Source organism: Myodes glareolus, chromosome 18 (assembly GCF_982192425.1).
Source record: "Myodes glareolus chromosome 18, mMyoGla1.1, whole genome shotgun sequence".
NCBI lineage: Eukaryota > Metazoa > Chordata > Mammalia > Rodentia > Cricetidae > Myodes > Myodes glareolus.
The window spans coordinates 61,448,780-61,457,195 of record NC_142043.1 but is presented as its reverse complement, the minus strand read 5'-3'; the positions used below and the strand labels follow the sequence as shown (position 1 = coordinate 61,457,195).

The following is an 8,416-nucleotide window of genomic DNA, read 5'->3' as shown; positions in this document are numbered from 1 at the left end:
ATCCACCATGACCAAGTAGGCTTCATTCCAGAGATGCAGGAATGATTCAACATAAAAAAATCCATCTATGTAATCCACCATATAAACAAACTGAAAGAAAAAGAAATGCATGATCATCTCACTAGATGCTAAAAAAAAAGCCTTCGACAAAATTCAACACCTCTAAATGATAAAGATCTTGGCAAGATCAGCGATACAAGGAACATACCTAATCATAATAAAGACAATATACAGCAAGGCGACAGCCAACATCAAACTAAATAGAAACCCAAAGTGATTCCACGGAAATCAGGAACAAGACAAGGTTGTCCACTCTCTCCATTATCTACTCAGTATAGTTCTTGAGGTCCTAGCTAGAGCAATAAGACACCAAAGGGAGACCAAGGGGATACAAATCAGAAAAGAAGTCTGACTTTCACGATTTGCTGATATGATAGTAGACATAAGTGGCTCCAAAAATTCTACCAGGGTGTCCATTTTGATCACATGCTTCATCACTCCCAGTCCAGCTGGCCTTGGTGAGCTCCCATTAGATCAGTCCCACCATCTCAGTAGGTACTCCGAACGTGGCTGGCAATGAAGGCTGACTGAGAAGTCAAGGACAATGGCACTGGATTTTTATTCTACTGCATGGACTGACTTTGTGGGAGCCTGGTTTGTTTGGATGCTCACCTTTATAGACCTATATGGAGGGGGGAGGACCTTGGACTTCCCACAGGGCAGGGATCCCTACTGCTCTTAAGACTAAAAAGGGAAGGGGAGGTAAGGAGGTGGGGAGGGGGAGGGAAAAGAGAGGTGGGAAAGAGGTGGAAATTTTTAATAAATAAATAAATAAATTTAAAAATTCTACCAGGGAACTCCTATAACTGATAAGCACCTTCAGTAATGTAGCAGAACAGAACATTAACTCAAAAAATATCAGTAGCCCTCTATACACAGGTGATAAACGGGCTGAGAAGGAAATCAGAGAAGCATCACCCTTTACAATAGCCACAAATAACAAAAAACATCTTGGGGTAGATAACTCTAACTAAACAAGTGAAGAACCTATATGACAAGAACTTTAAATCTTTGAAGAAAGAAATCAAAGAAGACATCAGAAAATGGAAAAGATCTCTGTGCTTTTGAATAGGAAGGATTAACAGAAAAAAATGGCACTCTTATCAAAAGCAATCTACAGATTCAATGCAATATCCATCAAAATTCTTCACAGACTTCGAAAGAACAGTACTCAACTTCATATGGATAAACAAACAAACAAACAAAAAACCTCAGGATAGCCAACACAATCCTGTGCAACAAAGGAACTTCTGGAGGTATCACCATCCCTGACTTCAAACTCTACTATAAAGCTATAATAATGAAAACAGCTTGGTATTGGCATAAAACAGACAGGAGAACCAATGGAATCGAATCAAAGACCCAGATATCAACCCACACACTACGAACACCTGATTTTTGACAAGCTAAAATTATACAATGGAAGAAAAGAAAGCATCTTGTGCTGGCATAACTGGATGTAGACATGTTGAAGAATGTAAACAGATCCTTATCTATTGCCGTGCACAAAACTCAAGTTCAAATGGATTAAAGACCTCAACATAAAACCAAACACATTGAACTCATAGAAGAGAAAGTGGAAAGTAGCATTGAACACAATGTTGCAGGAGACCATTCCCTAAATATAACTCCAGTATCACAGACACTGAGAGTAATAATAAATGGGACCTCCTAAAACAGAGCTTCTGGAAAGCAAAAGACACAGTCAGCAAGACAAAACAGCAGCCCACAGATTAGAAAAACATCTTCAGCAACCCCACATCTGACAGAGGACTGATCTCCAAAATATACAAAGAACTCAAGAAGCAAGACATCAAAAGAACAGATAATCCAATAAACAAAATGGGGTACAGACTTAAACAGAGAACTCTCAACAGAGGACTCTCATATGGCTGAAAGACATTTAAAGAAGTATTCAACATCCTTAGCCATCAAAGAACTGCTAATGAAAACAAATCTGAGATACCATCTTACACCTGTAAGAACGGCCAAGATCAAAACACTGATGACAACTTATGTTGGAGAGGATGTGGAGTAAGGGGAACACTCCTGCATTGCTGGTGAGAGTGCAAACTTGTACAGTCACTTTTGAAATCAGTATGGTGGTTTCTCAGAAAATTAGGAATCAATCTACCTCAAGACCCAGCAAAACCACTTTAAGGCATATACCTAAAAGATGATCACATGGACATTTGCACAACTATGTTCATAGCAGCATTATTCATAATAGCAGAACATGGAAACCACCTAGATGCCCCTCAACCAAAGAATGGATAAGGAAAATGTAGTACATTTACACAATGGAGTACTACACAGCAGTAAAAATAATGACATCTTGAAATTTGCAGGCAAATGAATGAAACTAGAAAAAAAAGCATACTGAGTGAGGTAACCTAGACCTAGAAAGACAAGTACAATATGTACGCACTCATAAGAGGATATTAGACATAAAGCAAAGGATAACCAGCCTATAGTCCACAACCCCAGAGAACCTGGACAACAGGGATGACCCTAAGAGAGACATACATGGATTCACTTAGGAAGGAAAAAAAGACAAAATATCCTAAATTGGGAGCCTTGGGGCAGAGGAGAGGAAGAGGAGGAAGGAAGGGGAGTGGGGTAAATGTATAACTCAATAAAAGCAATAAATAAATAAAGAAATCCCATCTCACGAGCCCAATCTTTGTCACAGCATGAAGCTTCCTGTACTTAAGGTTCTCAGAGGCACCAATTTGGGCAATTCTTTTTCAGTCTGTCTATAGTTATTTCTATTTTCAGCCTCTTTATCTAAACCTTCCCTTTTTTTCTCTTCTGTATTGTCAAAATCAATGTATCTTGTGCATCTTTTCAAATATCGCCTTAGGTCTTTGCTATTAACGCTCCCTATTCTCCACCACTCTTTGCTGGTAAATTCTCTTTTATTTGTACTTGTTTTACTTCACTGCCCTTTCTCTTCTGTCACGTGACCTCTGTGACACAGTCCTCACCTGACTTGTTGAGACTATTGATTTCTAGCACTACTTTATCTGTGCCCCATGAATTTGGCATGACAGGATCATTCAGTTTGGGCGTTCTTCATTTTCCTCAAGATTTCCACTTACCCCAAGGCCCTTGGTAAACGTTATCTGCTCATACATGAGACTGCCTTACACACTGCATTATGTATCTGTCATCACCTGATCCTGACACTTTGGCCTGTGGAGCATTCCCTGTGACCTGTGGTGGGCTTCTGTACCACATGTCTACCGGAACAGACATTCTGCCCACATGCTGAGAAAGTCAACCTTGTTTGATCGTGTCTTGAACATCCTTGGCTAATCTCATTTGACTTGGTTTCTGGAGCAAAGTGATGGTCTAACTTTGGGGTGAATCCTACAATATGCTCCATTACAAGAAGTATTAATGTATCTGTTCAGGGGACTTTGGGTGGACAACCCTAGATTTTCCAGGTGGGACCAATTCAATCATTAGGTTATTAGAGGAGACCAGGGTGGCTAAGAATGTCTCACTCCGCTAATGGGTGGAAATGGAGGAGAAGTCACGCACAAAGGACCCAGCTGCTCAGAAGATGGCTAGAACAAGCAAGGGATACCCTCTGTTGATTAAGAGCTAGGTAGCAGTTGCATGTGGGTTGACCCCCTACGGCAGTGGTTTTTAACCTGTGGGTCATGACCCCTTTTGGGACTTGAATGACCTTTTCACAGGGGTCACCTAAGATCATCAGAAAACACAGAAGTTTACATTATGTTTCATATCAGATTCAGAATTGCAGTTATGAAATAGCAAAAACATAATTCTATGGCTGGGGGTCTCCAGAGCATGAGGAATTGTATTAAAAACATTGCAGCCTTAGGGAGGTTGAGGACCACTGCCCTAGGGCAGCAGGGCCCTGAGGTAGGCACACCTGTTATCTGTTTGTCTTGCCCAGATAGGATAGGGACTTAAATACTTTTGTTGCAAACATCAGAAAATAGAGAGGACCCCCGCCCCCGATCACAGGTGTGTCAGATGTGGGCAGCTGCTGCTGGTTGTCACCCCCACTGCAGCTTGGGCATAAGGTAGAAAGCTCACATTGCCCTTTGTCCCCTCTGGAGTATCCAGACATCTCTGCCACATGGATTCCCAACTCAAAATTCTGTTCCAACACGAGGCGCTTCTGGATGTTTGCCTGGTATCTTATTTCTCGGTTTCATTTTCAACTCTTTTTAGCTTAGGTAGGATTTTCTTCCAAGTGATTATTAGATCTTGTTTTTAAGGTCAAGATTCTCTGTATTTCTATTTTAAATTGAATATATTTGTTATAATATTTGAAGTTATTTTATCATGTATTTCCCATTATCACACTCCCTCTGTTTTGAATTTTACTGAAAGGGATGGAATTCTCACGCTACCTGCACACTAAACACACCATTTTCAACATAATACTTGCTTATTCCTGTTGGTTTCTATATGTATCCGTGACTATAACTGTAAACCCTCCAGCACCCCTACTCTCCTTGTCTACAATTTTAGTTTGGGATTGTAATGAATCTCAATGTTTAAAGCCTGGCTGTTCAAGTCTTTGCAGCTGCTTCTCTTCCCCTTTTCCTGTGGTCTCCCTCTTCAACCCCTGGCTCAGACCTTCTAATGAGCTGACTCCTCCTTGCTTGGCCCATCAGTGCCTTTTCAGCTTTCACACTTCATGGCCGTAAGCTATAGCTGCTTTTCTCGGTGGTTCTACATCGCTTCCTACTGTTAAGAAACCTAGGGTTTCTGGTTTCTTTTTCTCCTGCCTCTGAGGCCTCCAGACTCAGAAGCAAGGTTCCCTTGGCAGGTCATCAAGTCTAGCAACACAGGAGCTACAGAGCAGGCCTGCTTCCAGCCTTCCAGAAGGTTCTATTGAGGGAAGCAGGGACTAAACTTGCCCATGTGTTTCCGGAACCTCATTTAAACCCCTGCCTCTGATGAAAAGCAAGTTTCAGGCTATCTGGGCTCAGACTCCGGAGGACCACAAAATGGCTAACCTGCAACCAACCTCTTGCTGTACCTGGCCCAGGCAGTGTGCAAAGACCTACTGGGGGCTGAAAATACAGCTCCATGGTAGAGTGCTCTCCTAGTGTGTGCCACATCCCAACTACAAAAATCAACAACAAAAACCGTATTGGAGAAGATGGTGTCCCCAAAGACTGTTGCTCTAAAAGCATTTCTGGGTTCCTAGGCCCACAGTGGCACAGCTGTGATGTGGCCTGTCACCTGTGTGCCTTGCCTGACCCTCATTTTTTGGCTAGCTGCTCTCCCAGCAATGCCTTAGCTAATAGATTATATACAGGAAGTAAAGGCAGGTTTACTCCTAATAGAGACTTTCTAGGGCAGCGTGAGAACTGTGGAGCAAAGAGGAGGCAGCCAGGGGGTAATAGGACTGCACACTCGAGCATCAGCAGCAGAATTAACGTCCCATGCCCTCAGGAATACTCACAGCTACAAGCTGGTTGGATTCGCATAGATTAGAGTCACATGGACTGAACTTACAGGGCTCTATAGAACTCTATGGGAAGGTATCTTTTTGCATTCAAGCCCCCCAAAATCCTCTATGTTCTGTGATGGGCTACTGAAGGACACTGGGCACTCTGTTCCTTCTGGCTGAAAATGGTCCTGTGGTAGCTCCGGTACGCAGTCACTCTGGCCTTCATTTCCTGCCTTACAATGTTTCTGGATGCCATCAGCTAAAGTCAACAACGGATGAAGTCCTTGACAAAGATCCCTCAGGATGTTTGTGGGGGATGCCCAGGGCCTCTGCCAGGAGCACACAGGAGTACTACCCTGAAAGGAAGGCCCTGGCCAGGACGATAGCTTCAGGTCCTGAGCCATAGGCCATGTTCCTGCCAAGCTTGACCACGGCCTTCTCTATGAGGTCTTCACTATGGTCCTATACCACCCAACACCACCCTGTCAAACTTGGCAAGAAAACAGAAGCAGGAAGACAGAACCCAAGGCACATGGAAGACAGAACCCAAGGCACATGGAAGACAGAACCCAAGGCACATGGAAGACAGAACCCAAGGCACATGGAAGACAGAACCCAAGGCACATGGAAGACAGAACCCAAGGCACATGGAAGACAGAACCCAAGGCACATGGAAAAGTGCAATTTTTTTGTGATCCCTGGAATTCATTCTTGGGGCCAAGAAAAAAAGGACCTCAGCTTAGGGACCTCTGCCACTTCAGAAGGCAGGGTCCTTCATACATGGGGACCCTGGGTTAAAAATCATTGAAACCGCTCGGCATATCCGCCGCCATCCGCCTGGGGACAGGGGTCACAGGCCTCTGGGGCGCTGATTGGGGTCTCCAGGTTCCGCTAACCCCGACCCATGCTCATACAGGCCGAGGTGGAGCAGAAGAAGAAGCGGACCTTCCGCAAGTTCACCTACTGTGGCGTGGACCTCAATCAGCTGCTGGACATGTCCTATGAGCAGCTCATGCAGCTCTACAGCCCCCGGCAGAGGCGACGCCTCAACTGCAGCCTGCAGCGGAAGCAGCACTCACTGCTCAAGTGCCTGAGAAAGGTCAAGAAGGAGGCGCCACCCATGGAGAAGCCCAAAGTGGTGACATGATCATCCTATCCGAGATGGTGGGGAACATGGTGGGCGTGCACAACGGCAAGACCTTCAACCAGGTGAAGATCAAACCGGAGATGATTGGCCACTACCTGGGCAAGTTCTCCATTACCTACAAGCCTGTGAAGCATGGCCGGCCTGGCATCGGTGCCACCCACTCCTCCTGCTTCATCCCCCTCAAGTAGCTGTGGTCAATAAAGACTCAGGTTCAGTGTAAAAAACAAATCATTGAAACCATGGTGCAGATAGAAGAGACAATAGTTAAAAATGTTCAGCGCGCGCATCAAGAGGATGTCTGTGAAGAACAGCCATGGAGGAGGCGAGATCCCACAAAGGAAAGAACACCAGAGAGAGAGAGAGAGAGCAGGCCATGAAGAGCGGAGCCATGAAGGAGATGCCATGAAAGAGTGCCTGGGTGCCACGGACCAGCTCAGGGGAGCCACTCAGACCGTGGGAGAATCAGGACGAAGGCTCAGGAGAATTTAGGAATCGGCGAGGAAATGACAGACACACACATTCAATGTGGTTGAATATGCTGCTGTAACTTTACTTTTTTCAGCGTAAGATTTATATTCTTTTACAATCAAAAAACTTGACAAAGACATACATCATCAGATCATAAAAAAAGAAAAAAGAACAGCATAAAACAGTTTACAAAGAGAATCTTTGAAAATGCTTTGTCTTGGGTACAAGGACTTTTGCTCAGTCTGTACCAGGTGGCTGGCTGGGCTAAGTGACTTTGTGCTCAGAATATCTTGGGTGTGAGAGGGGAAGGCCACTATCTTCCTGGGAAAACTTTCTGCTAGGAAATTTCATGATCTCAAACTTCTCTGAAACTCATCTTACACCATTAATCTCAACTCTCCTCCCTCCCCGACTCTCAGGCTCAGATGTTGTTATCAGCTTAGGTTTTTTCTGGCCATAAGGAAGGCTTCATAGGCCTCCTGTTTGAAACTGCACGTATCCTCCAGGCAAATGTCTAGTGGGGGCTGCTGCAACTGTTTTCCTACAGAAGGCTTCTAAGGTTTCTCCTGATAAGAGCAACTCCTTTTGCTCCACATCATCAAGGAATTATTCTAACGATGATCCCCAATTCCCAGAACTGGCTACTTCTTTAAAGGCTTTAATGAATGGTGGGGCAGAGCTCAAAATGTCCTCAGCAGTCTTGTTTGTATCCACAGCTGCCTGGAATAGTTTGATCTGTTGGCAATATGCAAGAATCACAAAGAACAGAAAGACAAGGAAAAGACAGCCATATCAGCGCCAAGGACAGTGAGGTCGAGTCAGTGCAGGTAGCAACTTCAGGTGGCATCATAACCACAGCTGATTGCCAAGGGACAGCCAGGGACATAACTCCGTGGAGCGCTAGCTCCAATCCTACGGCAACAGTCTGTCCAGTCAGCATTTCTGCTACACTGGCGTGACTGCCGTGGATGTAGCACTTGGGAAGAAGGTAAAGAAGCCATGAGGGAGGAAGAGCACCAGGGGAAGAGAAACGGTGAAGGGTTCCTGGGGAAACACCCATGAGAGAGAATCTGTGAAGGGAGGAGACGGCCTAGGAAGCGGACGTCCAAGGGGTTAGAGCCAATTCCCCTCAAATTAGTCCACAAAATAGAAACAGAAGGAACATTGCCCGCTTCATTTTGTGAAGTCACAGTTACCCTGATACCCAAATCATATAAAGACCCAGCAAAGAAAGTGTCACAAACCAATTCCCCTTAAGAACACAGATGCAAAAATGTTCAATACAAATATTTGCAAAC

General features: G+C 44.5%; 1 pseudogene; it reads left to right on the top strand.

Moving 5' to 3' along the window:
* The first annotated feature begins 6,419 nt into the window (after positions 1-6,419).
* Positions 6,420-6,839, top strand: LOC125411179 (small ribosomal subunit protein uS19 pseudogene; annotated as a pseudogene).
* Positions 6,840-8,416: the final 1,577 nt, after the last annotated feature.